Here is a 12,500-nt window from a genome sequence, read left to right as displayed (position 1 = left end):
ACTCTCTTTTCTCTATTCTCGAAGCGTCGAATTGCCATAAAAAAAAAATCACACGCGCGCACGACATAGTCGTACGCGCGTGTATACCTCGTCTCTCTCAAAGTTTTTTTCTCGAGCCTCGCCAAAGGGGATCGTCTTCTTCCTCGTCTACGATCTCTCCGACGACGACGACCGTACGAACAACTTCGTAACGGACTCACATGCGCATCTTCCTCGGGTACAGAAACGCTGCGGAAAACACCTCGAGCTTGTAGTTACAGCAGCACCCGTGTATAGCCGATCTTAGACACACGCTAGTTCGCACACGCGTTACATATATAATATGTAAGATTTCCGACGAACGTGGCTTTTCGGGAGCCAGGCGCGCGGGCAGAGAGATACACGACGACGGGGAAAATTCGTCCCGATACGAGTACGTGTACTCTCCGATCTCCGCGCGACGCTGGGGATCATACCTCCCTAAGTCGTCAGAGCGCTCGAAGAAATCTCGCGTGTGCGTTCCCGGATCTACGGCTGATACTTTCGGGGCTTGTAAAAAAGCACAGAGCGTGTAAAACGCAACGACGACCCATCGATGCGACGGTCCTCGTTGTTGTCAGTCGCTTTCGCGAAGAGACGGAGTGGGCATTCGATCCCTGGGGCTGTACGAGAGTCTTAAGAAAAGACGGTAGATTATGGCAAAGTTTCGCACGCCATCGAGTTTAGGTTTTTTTTTTGGTTCTCTCTTCTCTCCTCTCTCGACCGAGTTCCCATATTTGCTTTCTCTCTCAGTCTCGCCAAATATAATATTCTTTTAAGACGACGTCGGGGGCGCGGACCTTCGTGCGTCGAACACCGGCAAACGTAGCATATATCGCCTGATATGAAAAAAAAATCGGTCACGAGGAGAACACTACGAGTATATACGTTCGATAACCGATACACGAAGCGGTGCATAAGCGGGCGGTCGCCCTCGTAAGGACGACTCACGACGCCGCGAGCACTCACGCAGGTCCGTGACCGGTTCTCTCCGCTCTTATTCGTATCCCTTCGTATACCTTCGTCCGACTCTGAAACGTTCTCTTATAATTTTTAAGAAGAACGACGGCGGGTTGTCAAGGCAAGAAGGGACAGAGAGAGACAGAGGTAGAGTTTCGTAGTCTCCCGTGAACACGATAGATTATATATCGAGCATGCGTACGACTTGCACGGTCTCTGCACGACCGCGACGAACGCCGACGAGCGTCCAACAATCGCTCGTACGTCGCGTATGTTCTCTCCGTCCGCTCTTATTCGTATCCTCGTTCTTGTACCTTCGTCCGACTCTGAAACGTTCTCTTATATAAAGAAGAACGACGGCGGGTTGTTAAGGCAAGAAGGGACAGAGAGAGACAGATACGGAGAGTAACGATACGCAACGCAAGCAGTCTTAGGTTTACGTGAGCAACCCTCAGCCAGGCGTGGTCCAGGAATTGTATCCGTGGACCGCAATGTGCGTTCGAAATGTCGATGTTCATGTGTCCTGCAGTTCACACGTTGACGCGCAATTAGCTGCGTTCTTCATCGACCCACGAGCCAAGTGATCCACCGTTCAGGGTAATCTTTTATAAATTTACAACAGTTCAATACTCAAATGTACTCTTCTCGGTTCTAGCGAAGCCGAGTTCCGTCACGTTCGACCAACGGGAATCGAACGCGCAGAAGTCGCCATAGGATTGACGACACAAAAACGTTCGAAAAAAAAAGAAAACGACGAACGCGCGAAGATACGCGCGTTCGCCGGCCGGGCGTAAAGTACATTATGATATATAACAACCATCGAGATCGAAGCTCCGTTCGTCAGGAAACGACGGGGATATATACACCCGATTCTGAATCCTCTGTACAGCACACGATCTCGCGAACGAGTAAGCACGGTGGCTAGCCCATGTTATATATGTGTTTGATTCTACTCTCTCGTCCAATTATTCAAGAAACAGCGCGCGTGCATCTCTCCATCGTTCGGGTGATAGTAAAGATTCGATGGGATTCGCGCGGCCGTCCGCCTCGAGCGGTCTTTCGTCCCAATATCCAGAAGCAGAGTTTGAAAAACTCTAGCGACGGCACGGGTGTCCGACTCACGACATCGAGGTTTCGAAGCCGGCGATCCCCTCCGAACGGATGGCGACCACGCGACCGACTGAAAGCATGAAAAATCGACGAAAGATAGAACACATCTCCGTTCGGGTGGTGTTTTTTTTTTTAAAAAAAAAAAAAACAAAAATTCGATGGGACTCGCAGCCATCGTCCTCGCGCGGTCTTTCGTCCCGATATCCAGAAGCAGAGTTTGAAAAACTCTAGCGACGGCACGGGTGTCCGACTCACGACAACGAGGATAGACAGCCGGTCCCCTCCGAACGGGTTATGCGACGATAAACTCGATGAAACTTTAGTCTCGTTCAGGTAGTGTGTGTCTTGTAAATCAAAAATTCGATGGGACTCGCATCCATCGTCCTCGCGCGGTCTTTCGTCCCAACATCCAGAAGCAGAGTTTGAAAAACTCTAGCGACGGCACGGGTGTCCGACTCACGACAACGAGGATAGACAGCCGGTCCCCTCTGAACGGTATATTATATATGAGATGATAGACGACAAACTGGATGAAACTTTAAGTCTCGTTCAGGTAGTGTGTAAATCAAAAATTCGATGGGACTCGCATCCGTCGTCCTCGCGCGGTCTTTCGTCCCGATATCCAGAAGCAGAGTTTGAAAAACTCTAGCGACGGCACGGGTCTCCGACTCACGACAACGAGGAAAGACAGCCGGTCCCCTCTGAACGGTATATTATATGAAACTTTAAGTCTCGTTCAGGTAGTGTTTAAATAAAAAATTCGATGGGACTCGCATCCGTCGTCCTCGCGCGGTCTTTCGTCCCGATATCCAGAAGCAGAGTTTGAAAAACTCTAGCGACGGCACGGGTGTCCGACTCACGACAACGAGGAAAGACAGCCGGTCCCCTCTGAACGGTATATTATATGAAACTTTAAGTCTCGTTCAGGTAGTGTTTAAATAAAAAATTCGATGGGACTCGCATCCGTCGTCCTCGCGCGGTCTTTCGTCCCGATATCCAGAAGCAGAGTTTGAAAAACTCTAGCGACGGCACGGGTGTCCGACTCACGACAACGAGGAAAGACAGCCGGTCCCCTCTGAACGGTATATTATATGAAACTTTAAGTCTCGTTCAGGTAGTGTGTAAGTCAAAAATTCGATGGGACTCGCATCCGTCGTCCTCGCGCGGTCTTTCGTCCCGATATCCAGAAGCAGAGTTTGAAAAACTCTAGCGACGGCACGGGTGTCCGACTCACGACAACGAGGATAGACAGCCGGTCCCCTCTGAACGGTATATAATATGAAACTTTAAGTCTCGTTCAGGTAGTGTGTAAGTCAAAAATTCGATGGGACTCGCATCCGTCGTCCTCGCGCGGTCTTTCGTCCCGATATCCAGAAGCAGAGTTTGAAAAACTCTAGCGACGGCACGGTGTGTCCGACTCACGACAACGAGGATAGACAGCCGGTCCCCTCTGAACGGTATATAATATACATTATGCGACGGTAGACGATCAACTAGACGAAACTTTAGTCTCGTTCAGGTGGTGTAAAAAAAATTCGATGGGATACGCACGCACGGCTGTCGTCGTCCTCGAGCGGTCTTTCGTCCCAATATCCAGAAGCAGAGTTTGAAAAACTCTAGCGACGGCACGGGTGTCCGACTCACGACATCGAGGCTTCGAAGCCGGCGGCGTTCCCCTCTGAACGAACTTCGGCTAGACTAGTTACGAATCGTTGCTACACATCGTCTTCATCGTCGTCGTCGTCGACATCGACATCATCATCATATCATCATCATCATCATCATCATCATCGGTCATCGTCGCATAGCGGGCCAACATCCACGCGATGCGTCTTCGTTCTAGGTTACCCGATCCACGAGTATGTTACACGTGGTTTCGTTATTTCGAACGAAACGACATACGAAGAGCACACGCCCTTTGGGTAGGAAGCACGTTTCGAGAACGACGAGAGTTTCGATGAAAGAGACGAGAGAAGTCGACGCAGAAGGTATCCATGGATCTTCGAAGAGAACCTTCGAAGATGTATATCGGTATCCTTTCGCTCTGCGCGACTCGCTACAAGTTCTTTCGCTCTCGTCGACTCGTTCTAGACGCTTCGTTCGATCCCAAAGAGGAGTCTTCGATATGTCCCGTTGCTAGGAGGAGAACAAACGCAACACAGACCACGAAACATAGAAGAGAATAGGCGAGCATGATCACTCCGACACGAGGCACTTTAGAGATTTTCTTATTAGTTTGCATGGACTTTTATATTTCGTTTGTACGGTTTCCACGATGCAAATACGAAATACGAGATCGTGACGGCGGGTCTTTCTGTGTACGGCCTCTCGCAGGCGCCACGACTGCATTTCTCTTTACACCTGGTTTCCATCGTAATTTTTTCGTTTGATATCGAGCCTTAACTTTTGTTGGCTCTTTCGAAGCTAGAGTTCCCTTTTATTAGAATTTCATATATATATATATATATTATATGTTATATGTTTTATTCGGAGACGGCGGGTCTTTCTGTTTACGACCTCACGCAGGCGCCTCGAATAAGTTTCATTCGCATTTCGTTTTTATACTTGTATATATATATCTCTTCATCCCGATGATCGAGAGAGAGTGCCACCTTCTCTTCGTATAATTCCGTAGCTGGAGGGTCGTCTCCTCCTTAAGAATATTTCTATTCGTGCCAACGGAGGTTGCCAAGCTCCCTGGCGTTTTCGTTTGTTAAAGTATATAGCTTGTTAATACGTCGTATATACTTTCGTCGATACAGGAGGAGTACGGCTCCTTACCGACCATTGTGATATATATTTCATAGTTTTTATATGTGTTCAAGTCAAATTCTTTTGGTATCGTATCGTTAATGATCCTTCCGCAGGTTCACCTACGGAAACCTTGTTACGACTTTTACTTCCTCTAAATGATCAAGTTTGGTCATCTTCCCGGTAACATCGGCAATGCTTATCACATTGGCCGCGCACCAGTCCGAAGACCTCACTAAATCATTCAATCGGTAGTAGCGACGGGCGGTGTGTACAAAGGGCAGGGACGTAATCAACGCGAGCTTATGACTCGCGCTTACTGGGAATTCCTCGTTCATGGGGAATAATTGCAAGCCCCAATCCCTAGCACGAAGGAGGTTCAGCGGGTTACCCGGGCCTTTCGGCCAGGGAAAACACGCTGATTCCTTCAGTGTAGCGCGCGTGCGGCCCAGAACATCTAAGGGCATCACAGACCTGTTATTGCTCAATCTCGTGCGGCTAGAAGCCGCCTGTTCCTCTAAGAAGATTTGTTTGTACGTTGGTAGTAAAAACCCACCGACCGAAGCCGGGGGCCTTCGAGATACCATAAGTTACGTCTATTTAGCAGGCTAGAGTCTCGTTCGTTATCGGAATTAACCAGACAAATCGCTCCACCAACTAAGAACGGCCATGCACCACCACCCACCGAATCAAGAAAGAGCTATCAATCTGTCAATCCTTCCGGTGTCCGGGCCTGGTGAGGTTTCCCGTGTTGAGTCAAATTAAGCCGCAGGCTCCACTCCTGGTGGTGCCCTTCCGTCAATTCCTTTAAGTTTCAGCTTTGCAACCATACTTCCCCCGGAACCCAAAAGCTTTGGTTTCCCGGAAGCTGCCCGCCGAGTCATCGGAGGAACTTCGGCGGATCGCTGGCTGGCATCGTTTATGGTTAGAACTAGGGCGGTATCTGATCGCCTTCGAACCTCTAACTTTCGTTCTTGATTAATGAAAACATTTTTGGCAAATGCTTTCGCTTCTGTCCGTCTTGCGACGATCCAAGAATTTCACCTCTAACGTCGCAATACGAATGCCCCCATCTGTCCCTATTAATCATTACCTCGGGGCTCCGAAAACCAACAAAATAGAACCGAGGTCCTATTCCATTATTCCATGCACACAGTATTCAGGCGAAGGTAGCCTGCTTTAAGCACTCTAATTTGTTCAAAGTAAACGTATCGGCCCACCTCGACACTCAGTGAAGAGCACCGCGATGGGATATTAGTTGGACCGCCCGCGAGGAGCTAAGCCCACCGATAGGACGTACCACATAATGCCAGTTAAACACCGCGAGCGGTGAACCGACACTGTGACACACAGATTCAACTACGAGCTTTTTAACCGCAACAACTTTAATATACGCTATTGGAGCTGGAATTACCGCGGCTGCTGGCACCAGACTTGCCCTCCAATTGGTCCTCGTTAAAGGATTTAAAGTGTACTCATTCCGATTACGGGGCCTCGGATGAGTCCCGTATCGTTATTTTTCGTCACTACCTCCCCGTGCCGGGAGTGGGTAATTTGCGCGCCTGCTGCCTTCCTTGGATGTGGTAGCTGTTTCTCAGGCTCCCTCTCCGGAATCGAACCCTGATTCCCCGTTACCCGTTACAACCATGGTAGGCGCAGAACCTACCATCGACAGTTGATAAGGCAGACATTTGAAAGATGCGTCGCCGGTGCTAGATGACCATGCGATCAGCACAAAGTTATTCAGAGTCACCAAAACAAACGATGGACGGACAGACGAGCCATCCGCCACCGATTGGTTTTGATCTAATAAAAGCATTCCTACCATCTCTGGTCGGAATCTGTTTGCATGTATTAGCTCTAGAATTACCACAGTTATCCAAGTAAATGTAGGTATGATCTAAGAAACCATAACTGATTTAATGAGCCATTCGCGGTTTCACCTTAATGCGGCATGTACTGAGACATGCATGGCTTAATCTTTGAGACAAGCATATGACTACTGGCAGGATCAACCAGGGATCTTATTCGTATAACAATTCTTATAAATTTCGTTTAAGTTCTCTTCGTGTCGTAGGTGGGACGTAAGCACCGTACGACGAGACTTTTCGTTCTTAAGATAGATATATCTATAAAATATATCTCCTAGCGACGTTCGAGATACACCCATAGTTCAGTAATAATCTTCGAACGCCGCTCGCAGCCACTTTGTAATTCTCAACTCCACCTCCTCTCTTCTCTCTCTCTCTCTCTCTCATAGTCTTATATAAAATGTTTAGAATCGTACTTCTAAAGGAACATTTCCATAATGCTGTCTTCGTGTAAAAAGACTTATTAGAATATCTTAGCGGTAAAGCACGTATACGCACCTCACGCTGAACGAACAAGCGCGTATCCCAGTGCGTCGCGCTGGACATACCGTAAGAATATTCTTTCAATCGGTAGAACATTTTCGGCAGAAGACATACTACGCAAAGATAGTACGCTCCTACCGCCTCATCGGATACTTCTGCGAAAGCAGAAGTTTTTATAGAAAGCAGACGGTTATACTCTTTTGAATGAATCGATGCTCAGTTAGTACAAGCACACACGCATCTAACAATTTTTGTTAGAATACGTACACACAGGTCACCAGCTTCCCGACTCAGGGGAACCTTGCCACGATATTTGGTCATTACGTCCAGGACAGCGACCCGCGGCGCAGCAGTGTAGAGAAAAAACCAGAACGAGAACGGAGGAACAGTCGAGAAATAGCGTAAAATACACTAAGACTCGAGGAGCGGTGACTGAATTCTCAACCGAGGCCGTAGAATAGCCACGCGCTCAACGCTGTTCCGACCGAACCGTCCGGCTCGACGTCTCTCTTATAGATACGAAAGCGCCAGCCGGAAGGCCGGCGCCGGCCGGGCTAGCGGCCGCGCGCTTACGGTGCAAAACCTCCGTAGCAACGTACCGTTCGGAAGGGACGCTGGAACTTAGTCTCGCGAACGCTCGATCACTACTATACAAAGCCAATATCCAACCATCGAAATACATTACCAGACGTTTTATTAACATAATAGAAATGCATTTTTACCAAAAATTAATTTTTTTTTTCACCGAAAAATTGCATCAGTAAACATACTCTTTTATCGAATACGGACAAAAAATAAGTTTATAATCAATTACAATACGTTAAAATAAGTAGAAATATGCAAAAAAATATATACCTTGTAACGTTAATTAACGAAAAAATTAGAAAAATATCCCAGTCGTGTCAGTTCGACGAACGCTAATTTTTTGAAAAAATCGATAAAAATGTTTAATCCCGACGTATTTAATAGAGATAGAACGATTCCCGTAAAAAAATTCATACCTTGTAACGCTTTTAAACGAATAAACTCGAAAAAACTTTTTCGCCCTCGGAATTTTTCTAAGTCCCAACGTACCGGCTCGGAATTTTTCTATGTTCCAACGACCGGTCGTGTCGGTCCAAACGTTTTTATATCCGTCTGCCGACGATATAAACGCTTAATCCCGACGTATTTTATCGAGTTATAACGATTTCTTGAAAAATATTCGTACGTTATAACGCTTTTTAACGAATTAATCGAAAAAGAGTGTTCGGTCCGAAAATTTTCTAAGTACGAACGACCGGCCGCATAGGTCCGTTTTTAAAAATCGTTCTCGGACGGAAATAAACCATTAATCCCGACGTATTTCGTCGAGTTACGTCGATTTATGCAAAAAAATTCATACCTTGTAACGCTTTTTAACGAATAAACTCGAAAAAACTTTTTCGCCCTCGGAATTTTTCTAAGTCCCAACGTACCGGCTCGGAATTTTTCTATGTTCCAACGACCGGTCGTGTCGGTCCAAACGTTTTTATATCCGTCTGCCGACGATATAAACGCTTAATCCCGACGTATTTTATCGAGTTATAACGATTTCTTGAAAAATATTCGTACGTTATAACGCTTTTTAACGAATTAATCGAAAAAGAGTGTTCGGTCCGAAAATTTTCTAAGTACGAACGACCGGCCGCATAGGTCCGTTTTTAAAAATCGTTCTCGGACGGAAATAAACCATTAATCCCGACGTATTTCGTCGAGTTACGTCGATTTATGCAAAAAAATTCATACCTTGTAACGCTTTTTAACGAATAAACTCGAAAAAACTTTTTCGCCTCGGAATTTTTCTAAGTCCCAACGTACCGGCTCGGAATTTTTCTATGTTCCAACGACCGGTCGTGTCGGTCCAAACGTTTTTATATCCGTCTGCCGACGATATAAACGCTTAATCCCGACGTATTTTATCGAGTTATAACGATTTCTTGAAAAATATTCGTACGTTATAACGCTTTTTAACGAATTAATCGAAAAAGAGTGTTCGGTCCGAAAATTTTCTAAGTACGAACGACCGGCCGCATAGGTCCGTTTTTAAAAATCGTTCTCGGACGGAAATAAACCATTAATCCCGACGTATTTCGTCGAGTTACGTCGATTTATGCAAAAAAAATTCATACCTTGTAACGCTTTTTAACGAATAAACTCGAAAAAACTTTTTCGCGCTCGGAATTTTTCTAAGTCCCAACGTACCGGCTCGGAATTTTTCTATGTTCCAACGACCGGTCGTGTCGGTCCAAACGTTTTTATATCCGTCTGCCGACGATATAAACGCTTAATCCCGACGTATTTTATCGAGTTATAACGATTTCTTGAAAAATATTCGTACGTTATAACGCTTTTTAACGAATTAATCGAAAAAGAGTGTTCGGTCCGAAAATTTTCTAAGTACGAACGACCGGCCGCATAGGTCCGTTTTTAAAAATCGTTCTCGGACGGAAATAAACCATTAATCCCGACGTATTTCGTCGAGTTACGTCGATTTATGCAAAAAAATTCATACCTTGTAACGCTTTTTAACGAATAAACTCGAAAAAACTTTTTCGCGCTCGGAATTTTTCTAAGTCCCAACGTACCGGCTCGGAATTTTTCTATGTTCCAACGACCGGTCGTGTCGGTCCAAACGTTTTTATATCCGTCTGCCGACGATATAAACGCTTAATCCCGACGTATTTTATCGAGTTATAACGATTTCTTGAAAAATATTCGTACGTTATAACGCTTTTTAACGAATTAATCGAAAAAGAGTGTTCGGTCCGAAAATTTTCTAAGTACGAACGACCGGCCGCATAGGTCCGTTTTTAAAAATCGTTCTCGGACGGAAATAAACCATTAATCCCGACGTATTTCGTCGAGTTACGTCGATTTATGCAAAAAAATTCATACCTTGTAACGCTTTTTAACGAATAAACTCGAAAAAACTTTTTCGCGCTCGGAATTTTTCTAAGTCCCAACGTACCGGCTCGGAATTTTTCTATGTTCCAACGACCGGTCGTGTCGGTCCAAACGTTTTTATATCCGTCTGCCGACGATATAAACGCTTAATCCCGACGTATTTTATCGAGTTATAACGATTTCTTGAAAAATATTCGTACGTTATAACGCTTTTTAACGAATTAATCGAAAAAGAGTGTTCGGTCCGAAAATTTTCTAAGTACGAACGACCGGCCGCATAGGTCCGTTTTTAAAAATCGTTCTCGGACGGAAATAAACCATTAATCCCGACGTATTTCGTCGAGTTACGTCGATTTATGCAAAAAAATTCATACCTTGTAACGCTTTTTAACGAATAAACTCGAAAAAACTTTTTCGCCCTCGGAATTTTTCTAAGTCCCAACGTACCGGCTCGGAATTTTTCTATGTTCCAACGACCGGTCGTGTCGGTCCAAACGTTTTTATATCCGTCTGCCGACGATATAAACGCTTAATCCCGACGTATTTTATCGAGTTATAACGATTTCTTGAAAAATATTCGTACGTTATAACGCTTTTTAACGATATTAATCGAAAAAGAGTGTTCGGTCCGAAAATTTTCTAAGTACGAACGACCGGCCGCATAGGTCCGTTTTTAAAAATCGTTCTCGGACGGAAATAAACCATTAATCCCGACGTATTTCGTCGAGTTACGTCGATTTATGCAAAAAAAATTCATACCTTGTAACGCTTTTTAACGAATAAACTCGAAAAAAACTTTTTCGCCCTCGGAATTTTTCTAAGTCCCAACGTACCGGCTCGGAATTTTTCTATGTTCCAACGACCGGTCGTGTCGGTCCAAACGTTTTTATATCCGTCTGCCGACGATATAAACGCTTAATCCCGACGTATTTTATCGAGTTATAACGATTTCTTGAAAAATATTCGTACGTTATAACGCTTTTTAACGAATTAATCGAAAAAGAGTGTTCGGTCCGAAAATTTTCTAAGTACGAACGACCGGCCGCATAGGTCCGTTTTTAAAAATCGTTCTCGGACGGAAATAAACCATTAATCCCGACGTATTTCGTCGAGGTTACGTCGATTTATGCAAAAAAATTCATACCTTGTAACGCTTTTTAACGAATAAACTCGAAAAAACTTTTTCGCCCTCGGAATTTTTCTAAGTCCCAACGTACCGGCTCGGAATTTTTCTATGTTCCAACGACCGGTCGTGTCGGTCCAAACGTTTTTTATATCCGTCTGCCGACGATATAAACGCTTAATCCCGACGTATTTTATCGAGTTATAACGATTTCTTGAAAAATATTCGTACGTTATAACGCTTTTTAACGAATTAATCGAAAAAGAGTGTTCGGTCCGAAAATTTTCTAAGTACGAACGACCGGCCGCATAGGTCCGTTTTTAAAAAATCGTTCTCGGACGGAAATAAACCATTAATCCCGACGTATTTCGTCGAGTTACGTCGATTTATGCAAAAAAATTCATACCTTGTAACGCTTTTTAACGAATAAACTCGAAAAAACTTTTTCGCCCTCGGAATTTTTCTAAGTCCCAACGTACCGGCTCGGAATTTTTCTATGTTCCAACGACCGGTCGTGTCGGTCCAAACGTTTTTATATCCGTCTGCCGACGATATAAACGCTTAATCCCGACGTATTTTATCGAGTTATAACGATTTCTTGAAAAATATTCGTACCTTCTAACACTTTTTAACGAGTTATTTGGAGGGGATCTTTCGGCCTTTTCGTAGCGGTGCGAAAAAATTCTAAGTTCCAACGTCCCGGTCACGTTGGTCCGGAGGATGAAATTTTTTAAAAAAATAAAGTGAAATCGTTACGTTCGACTAGATTTCGTCGATACGTAACGATTTCACACAAAATTTCGATACGTTATAACGCTTTTTGGCGAGTTATTTCGAGTTGAACATTCGGTACTTTCGTAACGGGGCGAAAAAATTCTAAGTTCCAACGTCCCGGTCACGTTGGTCCGGAGGATGAAATTTTTTAAAAAAATAAAGTGAAATCGCTACTTTCGACTAGATTTCGTCGAAACGTAACGATTTCACGCAAAATTTCGATACGTTATAACGCTTTTTGGCGAGTTATTTCGAGTTGAACTTTCGGTACTTTCGTAACGGTGCGAAAAAATTCTAAGTTCCAACGTCCCGGTCACGTTGGTCCGGAGGATGAAATTTTTTAAAAAAATAAAGTGAAATCGCTACTTTCGACTAGATTTCGTCGAAACGTAACGATTTCACGCAAAATTTCGATACGTTATAACGCTTTTTGGCGAGTTATTTCGAGTTTTTCGGTACTTTCGTAACGGTGCGAAAAAATTCTA

At 44.7% G+C, this 12,500-nt stretch overlaps 2 non-coding genes across 2 annotated transcripts; both read right to left on the bottom strand.

The window, feature by feature from the left end:
• Positions 1 to 1,423: 1,423 nt before the first annotated feature.
• LOC126877895 (5.8S ribosomal RNA) lies at positions 1,424 to 1,578 on the bottom strand. The gene has a single exon (XR_007695431.1). It is a non-coding gene; the product is annotated as a 5.8S ribosomal RNA (ribosomal RNA).
• A 3,360-nt stretch (positions 1,579 to 4,938) lies between these two features.
• Positions 4,939 to 6,861, bottom strand: LOC126877898 (small subunit ribosomal RNA). Its single transcript, XR_007695433.1, has one exon. It is a non-coding gene; the product is annotated as a small subunit ribosomal RNA (ribosomal RNA).
• Between the last annotated feature and the right edge of the window lie 5,639 nt (positions 6,862 to 12,500).

Source organism: Bombus huntii, unplaced genomic scaffold, assembly GCF_024542735.1.
Source record: "Bombus huntii isolate Logan2020A unplaced genomic scaffold, iyBomHunt1.1 ctg00000270.1, whole genome shotgun sequence".
NCBI lineage: Eukaryota > Metazoa > Arthropoda > Insecta > Hymenoptera > Apidae > Bombus > Bombus huntii.
The sequence above is the reverse complement of the archived record's forward strand: the minus strand, read 5'-3'. Positions and strand labels throughout refer to the sequence as shown.